The 20897-nt window shown below is 47.7% G+C and overlaps 1 pseudogene; it reads right to left on the bottom strand.

Annotated features, from left to right (window-relative positions):
- Positions 1-18304, bottom strand: part of LOC144893938 (uncharacterized) — a 64986-nt pseudogene extending 46682 nt beyond the window's left edge.
- Between the last annotated feature and the right edge of the window lie 2593 nt (positions 18305-20897).

The raw sequence follows: 20897 nt of genomic DNA, 5'->3' as shown, positions 1-20897 counted from the left end.
CTGCCTGGCGCGCCCTTTTCGTGGCCTGCGTCCCCTTAGCTGCAGCGCAGCTGGTCGCACGATGGCTCGCAGGCTCGGTCACACCTGCTCGTTCAGGCGTCTTCCTTCTCCCCAGCAACAACGAGCAACAGCAAGCAAGAGGACGGGGTAAGAGCAAGAGGACGGGGTCAGAGCAAGAGGACAGGGTCAGAGCAAGAGGACGGAGTGCGTCCCGCGGTGGGTTATATTGGTTTCTCACCGAACCTTCGCGCACTTCCTCGGGGGTTCCCGCTCCGCCCTCTCTTAGCCAAACCCCTTGTTCTGGGTTGGATGAGCGGGGCCGACTTACTCCTCCCCCCTATGACGAGGGGGGCGACCCGTCTTCTCTAGCCACTCCCCTTGTTCGTAATGGCCGCAAATGTCGAAAACCGGTCAGCAGCTGCAGGTAATGCGCCGTCACGTTGCACAGCAGTTCAGTACTGCAATAAACGGTTGCTGTCAAAGCTCAAGTGGGGGAATCCCTGGCACTTGAGCTGCCATGGATCATCGGAGGGGCCTACGCTTATTTCGTTTGATGCAATGCAGAGTCAATCTAGTGGGAAACACATATTTAGCCTACATAGAATAAGGAAATAAGCTATTTAAAAAAGATATATCGTGGCCTGTCTGTAGGTTCATGGAATTAACTAGGGGGACGTCTTTCGATCTTATTTACTCTACGAGGGCCAGTTAAAACACAGCAAACCAGTTCTCACATTCTTTACACTTTCCAAATTCGTTACAATATATATATATATATATATATATATATATATGTATATATATGTATATATATATATATATGTATATATGTATATATATGTATATATATATATATATATATTTTATATATATATATATATATATATATATATATATATATATATATATATATATATATATATATATATATATATACACATATATGTATACATATATGTATATACATTGCGGATCTCGGGTTCGTCGATGTACTGAGGGGGGGGTCAAACTCTGCTCCCCCTCGAACTCCAAGTCCATGAGGCCGCCACACACACTATACTCGTGGTGGACGGATTGCTGGGCAATTCCAGCCGCTGAGCCCGCAGCTACGCGTGGAAGGGTTAACGGCCACGACCCGAGTACCTTCGACACACGCAGCCGTGAGAACGGGGACTGAACCTTGCACGAGTCACGCTGGTACTGAACGCCCGAGCGGTTGTGCGTCGTGTAACTCGTGCCATTAATCACTATTGAACCTGATCGAGCGGTTTTAATTCGGGCAATGCTTGGCCAATGTTGAAAGGACGATCCAGACAAGATCCCAGACAAGGTCCCTCAGATTCGTTCGGGGAAGGGAAGGAAGAGGGGAATGCGCCCAAAGCGCGGCTGCTCGTGCAGTTTGCCTGGATGGGCTCGTTTGGCGGATACCCCCAAAGATCGCTCCAACCCCAGGACACTACAGCCGGGGATGTTCACGGCAGGGGCGTTGATCACGGCCGTGTACATAGCAGGAATCCGAGGAGCGTATCTCAAGGTCAGCGAGGCAGAGTGCGCGTGGCAGAGAGCGTTGATATGCAGGGAGTCCAGGCAGAGAGAGCGTTGGGGCAGTGAGAGTGTCAGGGCAGAGAGAGAGAGCGAGCGGGTGTCCGGGCCGGGTTTTATAGCCCCCCCCCGGAGCCCCCCTCGAATGTTCCACGGGCCTCCATTGGCCGCCTGGGGTCACGTGTCGTGACAGCCCCTTATTGGTCACCCTCGGCCACTCCCTTCAGCCCCCATTGGCTGCAACTTATTGGCCATTCCCTCTAGCTCCCTTTGGCTGTTCGCTGCTCACCGGGCATGCCCTCCAGCTCCTCCCTCGGGCCTGCAAGGCCTGGCCTAGGCCCATGACACGGCACTTCAGGCTGCAATGAGGCCTACCATTATCCTGCCTGCCTCAATGCATAGTAACACTGGGAGGGAGACTATACTTCACATTTAATAAGAAATAACTAACTATGCGAGGCTACATGTTGTGGTGTAACTAACTATGGGGGGGGGGGGGATGGGGGGGGGATGGAGGGTTGCCCTTATTTACAAAACCGCATCAATATATATACATATATATATATATATATATATATATATATATATATATATATATAAATACACACATACACATATATATACATATACATATATACATATGTATATACATATATATATATATATATATATATATTGTTGCGGATCTCAGAAACGTCGGCTCTCCCATTATCAAGAGGGGGTTAATCCCCTTGTCCTCTATCTGGCCGGTGCGATCCTGGAAGTTATAACGTCCTTCCCGGGCAGCGTTGGGTAGGGTTTTTTTTAGGCCTAGGGATTCGCTACTAGCTAAGTACTAACTCCTGCCCGAATCACGGATATTGATGGAAGATTGCCGAGCGGATAGCAATCCGCGATCCGAGCTGTTAACCAAGATTAGACCCAATTCTAAGCGGTTCCTTATCGTGCCACGTTTACCCAATGGAGAAAAGACTAGGACGATCAGATTAAGGAGAAACCAGAAAGAACAAGGCAATTTATTTACAATCTACAAAGAAGAAGAGGAAACGAAAGGATGTACAAGAAAGAAAGAGGAAGGAAAAGTACACAGGGCAGTCTTAAACAGTCTTATTCTATTCCCTGGACACGGGCCCGATCGCTCTCAGATTCGGTCTCAGACTTCAGACTCACGCGGGGGGTGTAGATGGTAGGGTGGAAGGTCCGGCGATGGTGTCCAGGCTACGGTCCAGCTCCGGTCCTCGTTCCGTACCAGCAGACGAAACCCGGCAGGCAGCTCTCCACGTAGCGTAGTGCGAGCAGACAATTATAGTGATGGGGAAAGGTAAGCTTGGGCTATCGGCGTACGTAATTTGTGTACCGGCGCTTTTGTACTCGCGCTACCGGTCTTACTCACTCCAAGCGCCCCCTCCCCAATGTCCTGCACGCTGCAGTTCTTGGCAATGCATGCCGCGCGCTCGCCCGGTCAGCCCTCTCGTAAAGCACAATTCCTTCCAATACCAATCTTTGGCTTCGGTTCTCTCGTAAAGCGCACGTCCCAGGTCAAGCGCCTCTCTCTCCCCGGTGTCCTTTCGCAAAGAGCGCTGCTCCATAAGTTCTTATCACACTGCACTTTCCTCACGAGTCCTTTGTAATCGCATCGGTCCTCCCAAGTCCTCTTGAAGGACTTTGCGTGCGCGCTTTTATAACCAAGCCAGCGAACGCTCTGGAGGCCCAAAACCACGCCTGTCAGGCTATCTCACTCCAGCCGTGGTTGGCTGGTTATGGCTTAACGGCCCCGCCCTGATGGCTGGTTGATGTGGCTGCACCTCCATCCTGGTGCTCCGCCCCCTTTTCGGTCCTTACCTCGTGGGTTTCCGGGCTGGTTTGGGCGGAAGCCCAGCGAGGTTGCGAACGCTGATGGCAAAGGCGCGTAACCAATTGGGAGGGGCCATGGGGCACAGACTGGGGAGTGCTTAATGGCGTCACTTGGAAGGGAGGCTGCCAAAATGAATGGAAGGGCCTACTCTTATTTGTTTGAAGCAACGCAGATGCAACTATTGGGAATGGGAACTATGCCGGCCTTCTTCCCCTTATCAAGGGGGGATTAATCCCCTTGTATTTACTGGGCCTGGTGGAACCGAGACTTATTACGTCCCTCCCGGACACACGCGGCGTAGGGTTTTGGGACTACTTTTCGCTCATACCTAAGTTCCTGCACTGCCCTGGGAGCGAGGAAACAAGCCTCGCACGAACCACGTGTGATGTGAGTACACCGAGCGGATTGCGTACATGTGGTCCACGCAGTCTTAACTAGTGGAACCCGATTGGAGCGATCTTATTCGTGCCATGCTTAGTCAATTGAGGAAACCACAGGAATGATCAAAAAGAAAGAAGGAACAATGGTTTAATTATTCCCACACGTATATACAGTTCAAGGACGAAGAGACACAGAGCAATCCTTAGGCAGTCTTAACTTATCCCTGGGACAACGGGCCCGTCTCACACTCACACAGGGGATTGCAGATGGGCAGGTGTTCCCCAACACGTCCAGAGATGGTCCTCGTCCAGAGACTGCCTCCGTCCGGCTCTCCACGGTTCCAGGCACGTCCCGCGAAGATGGCAGCAGGCGAAGGCAGGGACTCGTAGCACGTCTCTCGTGCAAAGGGATGATGATGCGAAACGGTAGAGGGCGGACTTTAACGCGGCTGGCGGTTACTCAGCCTTGTTCATTCGCGTGGCTGAAATGCGCTATATTCATTATCGGCGCGTCTGGCTGCGCACGCGTATATGTAGCCACCAACTCCTCTTCTTCAATACACTTGGTGTTGGTTAGTGCGCGCGTTCCCGTGCAATGGTCTAGTTCATCAGGCAGTACAACGCGAGTCCTTTTATCTCTCTCCCTCGCAGCAAGTCTAGTTATTTTAGCCCTCCAATGCAAGTCCTCTCTCGCTTATACGGCGTTCCTCTGCGAATCCTCTCGAGGGCTTTTGCGCAGCGGTTCTTATAGCTACGCCCCCCGAACCTCTGGAACTCACCAGACTCTTCTCACCATGCCCTCTGACGCCACACCACCCTCGAGCTCTGATTGGTGGCTCGTGCTTACCATCATTGCTTCTGCCGCTCCACCTCGACTCCGCCCCAATCCTTCCTAGGCCTACCTCGTGTTAACTCGGCCAATGATCACCCAATGCTTAGCAAACTGGATCGAGGCTCGGATGGCTGGGAAATCGGTGGCAGTCGGGCCTATTTTCCGGGCTCCTACTCAACGCAGAATTAACACTGGAAGGGAACTAAGCTCACAAATACTAAGACATAACTATACTATTGCGAGGCTACATGTTGCTTGTGTGACTAACTATGGGGGACAGACTTTAACCTTTATTAAACTCACTTGACAGACTCAAAACCGATATATATATATATATATATATATATATATATATATATATATATATATATATATATGAATCCTTACAGCGTTGGTGCTGAAACGTGACAAAACGATGACTTATCTCGTCTGACATTCTTTCCACTAACAAGGAAATACTTTAAAATGGAGAAATCTTTCGGATGCCGAATGGCGGAGAAATCTTTCGGATGCCGAATGGCAAAAAAAAGTTTAAAGTCTTTATTTTCTCCTGACCCATGCTTCAAAGGAAAGTTTTAATTAGTTTTCGTGTGGAGTTATTACATTTTAACCACATGATCATTGTCTTGATATAACCCTAAAAAGGTTGCAGCTTCACCCTATGTGGTCTCTCAAGATGTCCTTAAGCCTTGATGGGTAATGTGTTTTTTTTGACTGCCAGAGATAGCACGTGATCAATCAGCCATTCTTAAATGTTCACAAAGACAGCTTCGTAGGTTGTACGTGATGAAGTTATATCCCAGTTGTTTTAATAAATCCTGACTTTACGGTGTCTGGGGGGAAGTGTCTGACATTACATATACCTATCTATCCTCCCTGCCAACAACCTTCTCCAGCTTTTTGTAAAATATTTTTGACTTTTTATTTCACTTGTTTTTTGATTGTTTGTTGTTTTTTTGGAAAAAAAATTGTTTTGAAAACTTTTGAGAAAAAGACTATTTGACTCCATGTACAAAGGGCATAAAGCAGGGGTCGTCAATCTATTTTGGTGAAGGAGCTGCAACACCTGCTTTGGAGTCACCAGTAGATTTAGGGTGTGTTGGTCAGTCAATGGTCTTTTCTGGTTTGTAAACTTGTAATGGTTGGTTGGATCCAAACACGTAGGTAATTTACCTTTAATGTATGTGAAGTTAACTCACAGGTCTGTTCAAAGGGCTCAAAATCAATGCATTGATCTGGTTAATGAACCTGGAAGTAAATTATTTATTGAAATCAATATGTTCTGAAGGATATTGCATTGTATCGTATCAATTGAGTTATTGTGTGAAGCGAGACTTCAGAGTGATAAAAACAAACGTTCAGGTGATTTTATTTATTTATTTATCCTCTGCAAAATGGCCTCGCCCAGGGAATGCTGGGATCCTGGAGGGTGGGGTGGGTTTACCAACCACAAGGCTGTGCCTGGGGTATTTCTCCTTCTATGAACCCCTCAGCCCCCTACTCAGCCTCGCAATACCTCTTGCACACAGATTGCTTCAGTCATTCAAAGTACCAGCTCTCCCACTACCACCTAACTGTGCTGAGCAGTACCACCACCAATACACCTCCGTGCAATCCAGAAATGTCAGCAGCCCATTAATCAAGGCCTGATTGTGACGAAACCTGCTTGCTAAGTTGGCCAGGACAACATGGTGATTGGTGAGGATGCCCACCCAAGCAGACTGCTTGACATTTTCTTTTTGCTTCTTCTATAGCCAATAATTCCTGTGTTCCATATTTCCCAACACTCCATCTAATCCTGTTATACCCTTTTGATTGATGTGTGTGGAAATTATTTGCAATGGCAAACAACATTAGTGAAGGACGTTTATAAACTTTACACTAATTTCCAGAACTGATAAAAAAACAATTATTAGCAAATATTATAGCTACACCAGCAGAAGTACCCAGCGTTACCGGGTGGGGGAGGAGGAGGGAAGGGGAGGGGAGGGGAGGAAATGGAAGGGGAGGGAATGGGGGGTGAGGTATGGGGGGGAAGGAGGGGAGGTGGGAGGGAGGGGGAGGGGAGGGGGGGATGGAAGATGGGAGGAGAGGGGGGAAGGGGGAGGAATGGGGGAAGGGGAGGGGAGGAGGGAGGGGGGAGGCAGGGGAGGGGAGGAGGAAGGCAGTAGAGGAAGGGGGTTCATATATCTGCTGGTGGGTGAATGGGGTGAATGTGGCGTTCATCACGTTTCTGAGGTAAGTGTGATGCTGATCAGGAAGAAGAAGAAGCCGTACCACCAACTTTGTGCACTTCCGGAATTGTTTGATTTATTTGTATTCAAATGTCTGGTGATTGTTGTTTATTTATTTATGCGAATGTGTACTTGTATATAACTTTCATTAATTAAAAAAGGCTTAGGCACTATCGAGCGATAAAAAAAACAAAACTCCAAAAAAACGTTTTTTTGTGTGTGTTTTTTGTTATACACATACGCACTTGGCATTTAATATGGAATTTTTTTTTCTTTCTTGACTTGGGTTTACTTTCTGAACTCGGTATATCAATCTGGTGAGTTTCTTTTACGCTTCGGTGATTTCTTTGTTAAAAGAACCATGTCACTGATTGTCTGTCGCAGCAAGAAGTCAATAACAGGATTATATCACAGGTGGCGTGACAAAATGTACGGACAGGTACATTTGACGATTGGCTTCACAATCGCGTATATAAGGGTTGTTGCGTTCTGTATTTGTGGAAAACAACTCCTGCACGTCTACAAAAGTTATTGCCGCTTCCCCTGGAGATGGTCCGTCAACGCGACAATGCTGTTTGTCATTTAGTGGTAGCTTTTCGAAATTCTGGCATGAAACAGCGTGCTATTGCTCGGCAGTATGGCATCACTCAAGGTCAGGTGTCAAAGATCCTGAAACGAAATGCTCAGAGGGGTGTCCCTACTCCAATACTGAGGTCAGGACGTCCCCGCAGAACCACAAGGAGGGTTGATCGCCAGCTGCACCGGTTAGTCCGCAATGGCCGTACCAAGTCAGTTAATCGGCTTAGGGCTGAGTGGCAGCAACTGACAAATGGGCCTGTATCCAGAAGGCTAGTCAACCAACGACTGGTTCAAGCAGGCTATCGTGCCAGGTGTCCCCTGAGAAAGCCACGTCTGACAGAACAACACCGCCAGCGCCGATTGCAGTGAGCCAGAGAGCACCGTCAATGGCAGCCAGGACACTGGAATCACGTGATCTTCAGTGACAAGTCTAGATTTCTGGTCTATCGTCAATATGGCCATGTCCGAGTGCGCAGACAAGTGCATGAAGCCTACAACGAAGATTGTATAGTGCCAAGAGTCCAATCTGGAGGTGGTGGGGTGACCGTTTGGGCTGCTTTTCATGCAGGGGGCAAAACTGACCTGGTTGTTCTGAATGGAAACCTGAACCAGTTCAAGCACAGGGCCATTCTGGAAGAAACATTGCTTCCATTTGTTCGTGCAGCCTTTCGAGGAAACGTTGTCTTCCAAGATGACAATGAACGGCCTCATCGTGCTCGCATGATCCAACACTTTCTTGCTGACCGTGGTGTAGAGCATATGGGGTGGCCTGCCATGTCCCCGGATATGAATCCAATAGAGAACTTGTGGGCAGAATTAACGCGTCAAATCGACAACTTGGACCAGCAGCCTGCCTCTGTGCGTGAATTGCAGCAGGCGATTGTAACTGCATGGCAAGCGATTCCTGTCCAAACCTTGGCAAATCTCGTGAACAGCATGCCTCAACGTGTACGTGCTCTCCTGAATGCTCGTGGGGGTTACACGAAGTACTGAACTGTAATTTTACTGTCCGTAATCTCAGTCGTAATTTAACTTTTGTTTTTGTTAAAAAATTTTTTTGCCTAATGTGCAAAATAAAGAGATACTTCTGGAAAACGCACAGAAGTTTAACACAGTACTGTCCGTGAATTGAGTTCGATATCAGTTTACATCACTTTCAAGGATCAATTTATTTGCTTCGAAATGTCAAATGTGGTTTTTGTTTCTTCTAAAGGTCACATTAACAAAATCGAGAATAATTTCAACATAATTCCAATGAACTTTTGGTTCTAAGTCATCTTGAAAAGTCAGTTCACCACCACAAAAAAAATATTCCATATTAAATGCCAAGTCTGTAAATACATAAAATCACATAAAAATACATATAAATACACATAAAAATCAGATCAGAATCAGAATCGATATTCTCACAATCATCACAACACACCAGACACGTAGTTAATTACGCAGTGCTTCCTTGTAAACAATGTTCTTTGTTTTTCCTTCTTCGGATAGGATGTACGTTTTGATTGTTCTCTTGTCCCACCCGACTACATCCTGTTGTGATTGGTACTACGTACTGCGTAGTGACGTAGGGGGGCGTGGCTGGAGTGGTTAATGGCGGCTCGTCATGATGGCCGTGTGCTCTGTGAGAGCTTGGTATCGTCTTTAATAAACGACTTGATTAAAGGAGATTCCTGAACTTACTACATGGTGGCAGCACGGGATCGTGAAGATCAACAAGCAGTTTGACGTTTGGTCTTGTTTTCTTTGCGGATTACCACGGCGGCACGTTCCGTGTTTTTTTCAACATGGCGAAGTTCCCGACAATGGACTGGTCCAGCTCGGACCTGGCGGAGACCTTCAAGTTATTCAAGCAACGAATGAACTTGGTGCTGTCGGACGAGAGCGTCGATATTAAAGCCAGGCAGGCCATCAAGATTCAGATTGCTGTGGGACTGGGAGACGAAGGACTGAGGCGGATCAATGCATCGACTCTGAGTGAGGATGATAAAAAGGATCCGGATAAATTATATAAATTATTCGAGGATCAGTTGGACATTCATGTAAACTTTCGGATTCACCGGCTGGAAATGATGAGATTTCGGCAGCAAGAAGGAGAGTCCATTGATGATTTCGTCAACCGATGCCGACGGAAGGGAAGGTTGTGCAATTTCTCCGAAGCAGAACTCTCGGAACGGATTATCGAGTTGATTGTTGCGAGCACCCCACATGATGATTTTCAAAAGCATCTGCTTGAACAGGAGGTCGGGTACGACATGGACCTGGTTTTAAGTGAGGGGTGAAAGTACGAAGCAATGGTAATTGGAAAGCAGGCCATCCAGAAGATGGAAGGGCCTTCATCGTCTGTGAATGCCATGACACATCGACAAAAGTGCAAAAGGTGTGGACTATCACATCCACCACGGAACTGCCCAGCATACAATGATTATTGTAAGTATTGTGGTGAACTGGGACACTGGGCCCGTTGTTGTGAAAATCCCAAACGAAGCACGAGATATGCTGATGGATATGAGTGGAGCCGCCGTCCTGCAATGGGTGGAAGAGGCCGTCGAGTCAGCAGAAGCAAGTTGAGAGGTATGCTTCGGGGAAGTAACAATAATGGGACCTCGGTGAATGAAGTGTCGGGGTATTGTACTGAAGGCGATGAAGACAGTTACGAAAGTGACACTGAGGCATATGAACACACCAAGCCGTTTCACATGATCAGGGTATCGGCACTGTGTATGAAGGAGACGAGGGATGAAGTGTACACATTGTTGAACATTGTATGCCCTGACATGAAAGGTGTATACAAACTGCAGTTGAAAGTGGATACAGGTGCGTCAGGGAATACTTTGCCAACACATATTGTGAAGGACATGTATGGAAACAAATGGATGTCAAAACTGACTCCGCTTGGTGGGACCAAGCTCACTGCTTACAATGGCAGTGAGATCAAGTGTCATGGAATCCTCAAACTTTTGTGTCGATATAAAGACTCAGATTGGTTCAAGTACAGGTTCTATGTGGTTGAAGTACCTGGACCTGCAGTACTTGGACTACCAGCGTGTGAACGGCTCAACATCGTCACCATAAACAGCATTGCTGGGAAACGGAGGACATTGCTGAAGGCTGCACCTCCAGCATCAAGGATTCCGAAACCAATGCGCCATGAGGAACAGGCCTACAAGGTGAATTCCGTGGATGATTTGAAAAGGCTGTTCCCGGACAGGTTTGACTGCATTGGGAATTTTAAAGGAAAAGTGAGGCTTCATCTAAAGCCTGATGCAAAGGCATTGATTGACGCACCAAGGAAGTGTAGTGTTCACATCAAAGGGAAGTTGAAGGAGGAACTAATGAAAATGAAAAAACAGGGTATCATCAGGAAAGTGGACTATCATACGGATTGGTGCTCTTCCATCTGTAATAGTGTAAAAAAAGATGGGAGCTTAAGAGTATGTCTCGATCCGAAACGCCTAAACTCTTGGCTGAAGAGGTGTCCACATAAAATACCGACATTAGATGAGCTGAACCCAGAATTTGCTGATGCCACAATATTCTCAAAATTAGATGCTCGGGCTGGTTATTGGGCTGTGCATCTGGACGAGGAAAGCCAGGATTTGACCACATTCCGCACACCTTTTGGGCGCTGGTGCTTCAAGAGATTGCCTTTTGGGTTATGTATCAGCCAGGATCTGTTCCAGCAAGCCATGGACCGCATACTCGAGCAAGCACCAGGCTGTATTGGTATCTCCGATGATGTGGCAGTATCAGGACGAACTGAAGAGGAGCATGATCGTAATCTTCTGAACCTGATGAAAGTAGCACGAAGAGAGGGTCTGGTTTTCAACTCTTTGAAATGTATCATCAAGACCGACCATATCAACTTCTTCGGCTCGATCTACAGCAAACAAGGAATCTCACCTGATCCTGGGAAGATCTGCGACATCCGGAAGATGCCGTCACCGCAGGATAAGGAAGACTTGAGCTGATTCATTGGACTGATGAGCTATCTGTCACCACATATTCCCCACTTTGCGGATAAAGTGGCACCCCTCCGAGATTTACTGAAGAATGGAGTGCCATTCAACGCTCCCCATCTCCCAGAGAATCCAGTACAAAATCCTCCTCTTGACCTACAAAGCCCTCCATAACCTGGCCCCATCCTACCTGGCTGACCTCCTCTCCAGACACACTCCCAACCGCAACCTCCACTCTGCTGGTACCAACCTCCTGACCCCCCCCCCCCCCCCCATCCAGACCAAATTCAGATCCTGGGGGGACAGGGCCTTCTCCATCGCTGCTCCCGTCCTCTGGAACTCACTACCTCACACCATCAGAGACTCCTCCTCACTCACCACATTCAAAACATCACTCAAGACCCACCTGTTCAACACTGCATTCAACATTTAACCCACAGCATTTAACCCCTGATTATCTCTGCTCCTTCTCCCTCCTTTTTGCTTTGAATATTTCCCTATTGATTCTTGTTTTTTGCAATTGTTTTTATGTTTTGCTATGCATTATGTTTTGCACTCTGTCAAAGCATCTTTGGGCTCCCTGAAAAGCGCTATATAAAATAAATGCATTATTATTATTATTCATGTGGCAGGAAGACCATCAGTTTGCATTTGAGCAACTGAAACAGAGTGTTGATGCAGACGCCTGTCTAACATACTATCATCATGACAAGGAGACAGTTTTGGAAGTAGATGCGTCACAGAAGGGACGGGGTGCATGCCTTTTGCAGGATGACAAGCCTGTTGCTTTTGCGTCACGTACTCTGACACCCACTCAGTCTGCATATTCAAACATTGAACGAGAAACCCTGGCCCTTGTTGCTGACATACAGAAGTTCCATACTTATGTGTTTGGGAAACGCTTCAAGGTATACACAGACCACAAACCATTGGTCATGATCATCAGCAAACCGCTTACAAGCGCCCCTCCACGGCTTCAGTGCCTCCTTGTGAAAATCCAAGGCTACGATTTTGATCTGGAGTATAAGGCCGTCCGTGAGATGATGCTATCAGACACGCTGTCGAGGCTACCGAACCCAGAGAACAATCAGGAACTGCAGTTGGACACACGTGTAGATGGTATTGAACTTGATGATGTGGATGATCATCATCACTTTGACCTCATTGATTTCAGCTCAAGGAAACAGGACCAACTCGGAGAGTGTGGAAAGGCTGATAGAACCTTTCGGGCATTGCAGCAGGTTGTACATCGAGGGTGGCCTGCTAGGATTACAGAGCTGCCTGTGGACCTACGTCCGTACTGGCCATACCGTGATGAAATTGGTATTTGTGACGGTGTTCTCTTCAAAGGTCGACAAGTACTAATTCCAGAGCAGCTACGGAAGGATATCCTCGACCAGCTCCATGAGGCGCACATGGGGATCGAAAAGACAAAACGTCTAGCACGCGAATGTGTTTACTGGCCAAGTATATATCTGGACATTGAGAGAGCTGTCAGAACATGTAAGGCATGTCAAGAGAACCAACCAGAACAAAGGTGTGAGGCTATGATAGCTCATGAGATACCAGCGGTACCATGGACAAAGGTAGCCAGTGATATGTGTGAGCTACACGGGCAGACCTACCTCTTGGTGACGGATTATTACACCAAGTACCCAGTTGTGAAGAGAATGGAATACACGACGAGCAGTGCAGTAGCCAAGGCCACATCTGAGTGTTTCAGTATGTTCGGCCCACCTCTGGAGATCATATCGGACAATGGACCTCAATATGTGGGTAAGCCGTACCGTGATATGTGTACCAAATGGAATGTAAAACACACGACAACATCGCCGAGGTATCCACGCAGTAATGGATTGGTTGAGAGACAAGTTCAAACAGTGAAGAACATGATCAAAAAGTGTATTAGATCAGGGAGTGACATAGATATTGCACTACAACACCTGAGGTGCACACCTGTAGATTCCCACCTCCCAAGTCCAAGCGAAATGCTGTTCAACCGGCCATACGCACCAACCTACCAAGTCGTCTGTTGGTTCCTGCACAACAAAGGCATCAGGAAATTCAGGAACGATTGAAGGAATGTGGAGACCGGATGGCGAAGCAATACAACAGAACGGCTGGGCTGCAATTACCTGAATTGGCTATTGGACATCGGGTTCGGATTCTGAACAAGGACACGCACCAATGGTACCCCGGGAAAGTTGTGGCCCGCTGTAATGAACCCCGCTCGTATATAGTACAGACGCCTAACGGGACGCATCTTCGAAGAACCAGGGCACACTTGCGTGAACTTCATCCACCCGATTGTGGTGCCAAGTGGAAGGACGAACCGACCCAACCAACACATCAAAGTCTACCAACTGCTCGACACGTACATTTCAACAACGACGCTTCAGCAATGGAAACTAATGGCTGCTCCAGCTCCAAGGATGACGAGAATGCTGAGACAACAAGGCCGGACAACTCTCCGTACTCGACCAGATCAGGCCGTGTGATTCGAAAACCGTTGAGATATCGTGATAGTGAATAACGACCACCAGAAATCAGCCCTTGTAATATTGGTGCAGAGACAATGCGTTGATTGGAATGATTCTGTGTTCTCTCTGTTTTAGCTAATCATACTGAGCAGTAATTACATTTTGGTTAAGAGTTATAACAGTAACCCAATATCCCATCTATGTGTGGGTCAAGTGGTGTCTGATTGTGTTTATTATTTTGATTTAGTTTAGTAGTGTTTTGTTGCATACAAACATAATAATTTCAATGAAAGGGAGATGTTGTGATTAGTACTACGTACTGCGTAGTGAAGTAGGGGGGCGTGGCTGGAGTGGTTAATGGCGGCTCGGCATGATGGCCGTGTGCTCTGTGAGAGCTTGGTATCGTCTTTAATAAACGACTTGATTAAAGGAGATTCCTGAACTTACTACACATCCTACGTATAGTTGGCCATGGGAGAAGCACGGGGAATCAAGGTTCAGTCCGACCACCTTGAGAGATTGTCCTTGCACCTTGTTGATGGTCATGGCAAAGCTGAGCCGTACGGGGAATTGGAGCCTTTTGAACTCGAATGGCAGATCAGATGGTATGATTGGTATCCTCGGAATGAAGACCTGTTCCCCGCTATAGTTTCCCGTAAGTATGTTGGCCTCAATTACGTGAGGCATCAACTTTTTGATGGCCAGTCGTGTGCCATTGCACAGTTTTGAAGGATCGATATTTCTCAGGAGCATGATTGGAACACCTTCCTTTAGATGGAGTATGTGGGGAGGCACACCCGGAGGCTGTAGCGAATTGAGGAACTCTACCGGGTAATGGACAGTATCGTGGTCGTTTTGGGTTGAGTCGACAGATCGGTAAGTTCTTAGATCCCCAGGAATAGTCTGCAGAAGATCCAAATTGATTTTGTCAACTGCATCGTTCTTTGGGGCTAGAATTACCCTTTCACAGAGCCAGGAGTGATTTCGGTAGTTGGCGGGGATGTTGGGGAAGACGTTCGCCTTGAGTTCGTCAGCCGTGGTGACATTGTTGCCGCATGGTACGATATCCAGTCCATCTTCAGGGCACGTCTCCAAATCTCCGTTTCCGATCTGTAACAGCTTTGCTGAAAAGGCGCCTGCGGCTACATCTCCATGAAGGGTGACACGCATGTTTGTGCTGAGTTTCAACTTCGTTGAGGAGATGCCTTTATACAGTAACGAAGTTCATCTGCCTTGGTTCCGCACGGTATGACAGGCAGGGTCTGTCGGAAATCCCCTGCCATCAGAAGAGTAATGCCTCCCATGACAGTCTGATCGTTTCGAATATCTTGCAGTGTGCGGTCCACTGCCTCCAGTGCAACTCTGTGAGACATTGTGCACTCGTCCCAGACAATGAGTTGGCATTGCCGAAATACCTCTGCGACAGCCGATGACTTGGAGATGTTGCACATTGGCTGCTCCGTGTTAGTAAGGTTGAGGGGGAGCTTGAAGGTTGAGTGGGCGGTCCGGCCCCCGGTGAGAAGAGTGGCAGCAATTCCGGAAGAGGCAACAGCCAGAGCAATCATCTTTTTGTCCCCCGTCGCACCGCGGAGCGAAAGGGGGACTCTGGTTTTCCCCTCCGTCCGTGTGTCCGTCCGTCCGTCTGTGCGTGCGTGTGTGCGTGCGGGCGTGCGTGCGTGTGGGTGTGCGTGCGTGCGTAAGCGAAGGACTGCATTCGAATTTGGTGTGTGGGTGCAACCCATGTCAAAATCCAAGATGGCCGCCGCCATGTATGTCTGATGCCATGTATGTCTGAACCTTGTGAGCTGAATATCTTGAAAAATAAGCGAAGTACCAACTTCTAATCTGGTGTGTGGGTGTATCTAGGCATAAGGAAGAACGCTATTGAAAATTGGGTCGCCACGTCAAAATCCAAGATGACCGCCGCCATGTATGTCTGAACCTTGTGAGATGAATATCTTGAAAAATAAGCGAAGTACCAACTTATAATTTGGTGTGTGGGTGTATCTCGGCATAAGGAAGAACCCTATTGAAAATTGGGTCGCCACGTCAAAATCCAAGATGGCCGCCACCATATATATATGTCTGAACCTTGTGAGCGAAATATCTCGAAAAATAAGCGAAGTACCAACTTCTAATCTGGTGTGTGGGTGTATCTAGGTACAAGGAAGAACGCTGTTTAAAATTGGGTCGCCACGTCAAAATCCAAGATAGCCGCCGCCATGTATGTCTGAACCTTGTGAGATGAATATCTTGAAAAATAAACGAAGTACCAACTTCTAATTTGGTGTGTGGGTGTATCTCGGCATAAGGAAGAACGCTATTGAAAAATCGGTCGCCCCTTCAAAATCCAAGATGGCCGCCACCATATATATGTCTGAAACTTGTGAGCGAAATATCTTGAAAAATAAGCGAAGTACCAACTTCTAATATTGTGTGTGGGTGTATCTAGGCATAAGGAAGAACCCTATTGAAAATTGGGTCGCCACGTCAAAATCCAAGATGGCCGCCGCCAGGTATGTCTGAACCTTGTGAGCGGAATATCTTGAAAAATAAGCGAGGTACCAACTTCTAATCTGGTGTGTGGGTGTATCTACGCATAAGGGAGAACACTATTGAAAATTGGGTCGCCACGTCAAAATCCAAGATGGCCGCCTTGCGTCTTCCACTTTGTCAACTCGCATCACTTCACCAACGGGGGACCTAGGCGTAACGCTTGTTCTGCCTGATTTTTGACAGGAGGAGGTTGATAAGGAACGTTTTTCCAGTGCCTCCAGGTGCATCCAGAAAGAACAATCCACCTTCAGAAGAGTGTATGCTCGCCAGCACTTGCATGTAGATATGTTCTTGCTCCACTGTCAGTCTTGGCTCGTTTTCATTGATGTAGTTTTCCAACTCTTGTGCGTTGTATGAAGTCTCTCGGAGTACTTCCCGAGCCAGGTGATTCTGTTGTTGTCGCTGTGTTACAGGAAGGCCAATGACCTCCAGCGAATGTCCTCCAAGAGAAAGCAGTTTGTCTTCTATGAGTACTAAGGCTTCATTGCAGATCGCATCGGAGTAGTCTGCTTCAGCATGAACCTGTCTTGCCCTGTGGAGAATGTCCTCGCTGAGATCCTCACGATGGTTATTCCACAGTTGTACCAGATTGGAGAGACCGCAAGTTTGTAGCATGAGACCGCAAGTTTGTAGCATGATGGCAAAGAGAATTCTCAACAGGGCTGGAGAGCGTGAGACTGCTGCTTCTTCTAGAGTGGCATCGCAGTGGCTGTCATCCTCCAGAAGGCCATGCAGGTGGCAGGCTTGGCGGAAGGTGTCGCAAACCTGGCCGTTGAACGTTCTCAATACTTGGAAAGAGATGGGTCCTTTGACATGATGGAGTAGAAGGCGCAGGAAGAAGCATTCGAAATTGTTTGGATGTACAGTGTAGACTCGTCCAATTGCATCTGAACGGCGAATGTCGGGATGTCCCACAACTCGTGCTCCTTGTGTACGTCTTTTCCACGCCTTTTTGCCAACCACCCAGGTGTAGTACTGTGGGATTTCATTGTAGATGAGTGTTTTGGCGAATTCGTCTTGTTGACACAATTGGAAGAATGCGGTCAGTGTAGTTGAACTTGGTGGTTCTGCTGCTTTTTGCCTTGCGTTGCCTTCTGTGAAATACACACTCTGGCCATTCTCAAGATGTACGGAAAGGTGTACAATGGTTGGGTAGCGTTCGTGGATAGGGAAGTTGAGAACTCTCCAGATAGCTTCGTTACTACTGACGTAACGCCCCAGCTGATATGACTCGATCTCGTCGTTTTTGTTCCTCTGAAGGCCGAACATCGCCATGTCCGAACCTTTGTTGACGTATTTGCACACGTATTTGATTGATTTCACTGAGTTGCAGAACTCAACATTGAGATGAGCCTTGAACATTTTCGAGAGAAGTGGACAGTATGGTACAATCCATCGGTTGTCAACGTCTATGCTTCTGGTCTCGGAAATTGAAATAGATGTTTCAGATCCACCGCTTTCAGGCTTTCTCCTCCGGTAAAGTGGGTATCCATCCAGACCAGTCTGCGTTTCCTTGAGAAATGCCCTAGGATATCGCTTGGTGCATTTACCGTCCTTCATACACGGAGACGATGGATTCAGCCGGCCGCAAGGGCCATGCACCATCTACGTTTTGACGATGTTGAACAGCTCTGGATCCTCATCAGGGTTTGGAAGTTCAGCACTGATAAAAGAGTCTACATTAGGAGCGTGGATCTTTTCTTCTAGCCACACCAGAATGTGGGCATGGGGCAGGCCTGGTTTCTGCCATTCAATGGTGTACATGAAGCATCGGACAGTCCCGAAAACTTTGCCCTTCTTAATCATCTGCAGGAGTTCCTTCTGTTTCTGGTGGAATACCCTTGCGACAATGTCATGGCGATGTGTTGGCTGCTGGTTGATCATCAACTCTCGCTTAATTTCTTCCCACTTCGGATTACAGGTGAAGGTAAGGAAAAGGTCGGGCGACCGTAATTGCATACGTATGCCATCGCATCCTAGGTCTGCTCGTGCATGTATCGCCTGTATCGGGGACCTCCGGTGAACGTGGATGGCAGGATGACCAGTTGTCCCATGTTCTGAACATCTCCGTCATTGTTGACAGCATCCTTGAGGTGTGCATACGATTCTGCCCTCAGTTGACGTTGGTGGAGCCGGATAAAGAGGAGTCTCTCACTTTCGATTTTGGCATACATGTCGACGATGAACTGGTGGACCAGATCACGGCACTGCAGGATATGATTCGTGGAATTCTTTCTGACCATGATGTGGAAGGCATAGAAGTCATTCGCAGATATTTTCTTTCCCCGGCCGCCAGCTTGTTCAACTTCAAAATGATAGCCATCTTGTCCTTTCCAGAAAATCAGAGGGTACTGGAGGGCGTCATAGGATCGGTGAGTCTCCGAAATCCGCTTCGTGTTGTTGTCGCGAAGATGCAGGACGATGTCGCGATTGTTGTACTGCTCTCCTACCATGAGAACTGCACCGTCATTGTTGACTGGCTCGTTAAACCGACGTTCGTGCTCTCCGTGAGGACGTTTGTCAGCTCGAATTACGACCTTGTAATCAGGTGAAGGCATTCTCTCCAATGTCGACTTGAAGCTGTTGACCAGCGCATTATTTGAGTGGAGCATATCTTGTAAGGCGAGGATTAGTTCAGAGCGTAGGTTGGGGAAGTTCTGTCCTCGTCGGGCGGCTTCTTCTCGGTGGTCACCCATAAAATAGATTTGTAAAAATTTCGGTTGCTCACCTGGTTGAGGGTGGATAGAGCCAATGAGGTGGTATACCTGGCCTTGCACCTTGAATGTAGGCATGAATCCTTGCTCAGTGACGACGCGATCTGCTCCAAACGAAGTCATTTAGAACGAAGAGTTGTAATTATGGATTTCCTTCAGGAAGTGTCAGGTGAAGAAGTGTCAGGTGAATCATAGTTGATTGAAGTAGTTCTTTCAAAGGTTCCGGTGGAGATTGGAGAGAAGGCAAAAGGACATTGCCTCCCCTGCAACACATTCCTGGTGTTCTCCCTTCCATTTCAAGGCATGGCAAAACTGACAGGTGAACGACATGGAGCCAATATAAACCTTTGAGGAGTAGTCAGTGTTCGGATTGTAACTGAATGCAGCCTCCTCCCATGCAATGGCCGGCTGCCATCTGCCTGATGGTTGCCAGTTGTTGAGTCATTTTTGGCGCTGTTCTTCTGTCTCCTGCTGTCTGGCCCTCGCTACACTTTGTTGATTGGCATTCAGACGTGCCTCTGTCTCATCTTCTGTCTCTCGCTGTCTGGCCCTCGCCACACGTTGTTGATTGGCGTTTAGACGTGCCTCTGGCTCATCTTCTGTCTCTCGCTGTCTGGCCCTCGCCACACGTTGTTGATTGGCGTTTAGACGTGCATCTGTCTCATCTTCTGTCTCTCGCTGTCTGAATCTCGAGACACGATCTTGATTGGCTTGTCGACGGTGAAAAGTATCTTCATCGGTTTCATGGAGTCTCCGATCAGCGATTTTCCTTGCTCTGGAGGTTGAACGCGACAAATTTCTTTTCTTCGGTGCCATTGCCTTTATCACAGTCAGTCTTCCATGTGTGAACTCATAGACAAATTCAATTTTTTTCACTTTTACGTTTACACATGGTAACCCAACTCACTCGCTAGCCAGATGAAGATCCTGAACGACTCTGCAATCAAACAAACGACGTCTTGCTAATGTCACGTCGTGGGCGTGGCCAACGTGGCCTCATGCTCCCAGGTGATTGGCTAACTCACCCGCGACCCTGACGAAGATCCTGAGCGAGCCATAATGCGCTACGTTATGGCTAAAAATATGGATCTGAAGATGAAAGAAAAAAAAACTCGTCCTCGGACAAATCTTGGACAGGCCCTCTCCCCTTTCCCCTCCCCTTTCCCCTCCCCTCCCCTCCCCTCCCCCTCCCTCCCCCCCCCCCACACACACACAGGAGCCTCGACCCCCATACATTTGCAGAGAGTGTAAACGGGCAGGGTATCAGGCAGCTTGAACTTGGCAGCCTGGCCTGGCTCGTACGTCCATACGGAACATCACGTGATCGCTCTGAGCGAATCAGCGAGCTGCTCAGGCACAGGCTGAGATCAGTGTATAGTATTCCTTGCTGAAATGCGCTAAGTTAAATATGAATAAAAAATATGGATCTCGTCATCGGAGGTCATTTTTAGGTAGGCCACGTCCTTCCCAGGCCCAATGGCCATGTCTATGCCTAATATCAAGTACGTGAGCCTCTCCGTTTAGGAGTCTATAGGTAACATATATACACACACACACACACAAACTGTGTTTTATTTATATAGATGACATCTATGCTCGACACAAAACAGGCTCGCACAAAAGGTGAAAAAACGCAATCGCTTATGCTCTGAATTACGTGCAAACGCGTAGCTGAAATCACCATCGCCCAGCATCGAGTGCCAACCAAGATGGCGCCCGGTAGGTGCATCTCCACCTATGTGGTGTGAATGGCAATGGTCATT

Source organism: Myxine glutinosa, chromosome 10 (genome assembly GCF_964187855.1).
Source record: "Myxine glutinosa chromosome 10, kmMyxGlut1.1, whole genome shotgun sequence".
NCBI classification, from domain to species: Eukaryota; Metazoa; Chordata; class Myxini; order Myxiniformes; family Myxinidae; genus Myxine; species Myxine glutinosa.
The sequence above is the reverse complement of the archived record's forward strand: the minus strand, read 5'-3'. Positions and strand labels throughout refer to the sequence as shown.